We start from the raw sequence: 567 nt of genomic DNA, 5'->3' as shown, positions 1-567 counted from the left end.
GCAGAAGCAGGTAATCTGTGATGATTACAAAGATAAAGAAAACTATAAAAGAATTAGACGAAGTAGATTATAAAGAAACTAAATGGAGAAACACTAGATGCATCAAAGAGAAGAAATGAAAAGTACCTACTCAAAGATTTAATTGCTGTTTCATTTCATATTTAGTAAATATCTCCGTGTGAAGGAAAATATAAACATAAGCTCCTAACATCATATTTTCAATTCCATTATAAGACCAACAGTCACTGGTAATCTCTCATACTGAAAATATTGAATGTGAGGGAAATGAGAGGGGAAAAAAAGGATAAAACCTTTCAATCCAATTCCCAGTAATCAGATTAAGTGAAATGATGTAATTCCTAATCTTCTATAAAGGTAATTAATTATTCATAAAAAAAACACATCACTACAATTGTTATGAACAGAAAAAGAAATTAATCCTACTCCCTTTGCAAAAGACTTTAGACTGTAAGTAGAATAAAAACTGCTTTTACTAAATAATAAATAATTTTAAATTGTAAAGTCAGTAGTAGAAAAAAAAAATGTACAAAATCTTTAAGAAAATTT

At 27.3% G+C, this 567-nt stretch overlaps 1 protein-coding gene across 1 annotated transcript in view; it reads right to left on the bottom strand.

Moving 5' to 3' along the window:
* Positions 1–567, bottom strand: part of LOC119586826 (microtubule-associated serine/threonine-protein kinase 3-like) — a gene marked incomplete at its 5' end in the record, with an annotated part of 55250 nt that overhangs the window by 54345 nt on the left and 338 nt on the right.

The sequence above is a fragment of the Penaeus monodon genome, chromosome 22 (assembly GCF_015228065.2).
Source record: "Penaeus monodon isolate SGIC_2016 chromosome 22, NSTDA_Pmon_1, whole genome shotgun sequence".
NCBI classification, from domain to species: Eukaryota; Metazoa; Arthropoda; class Malacostraca; order Decapoda; family Penaeidae; genus Penaeus; species Penaeus monodon.
This window is presented reverse-complemented; position numbering and strand designations above follow the sequence as displayed.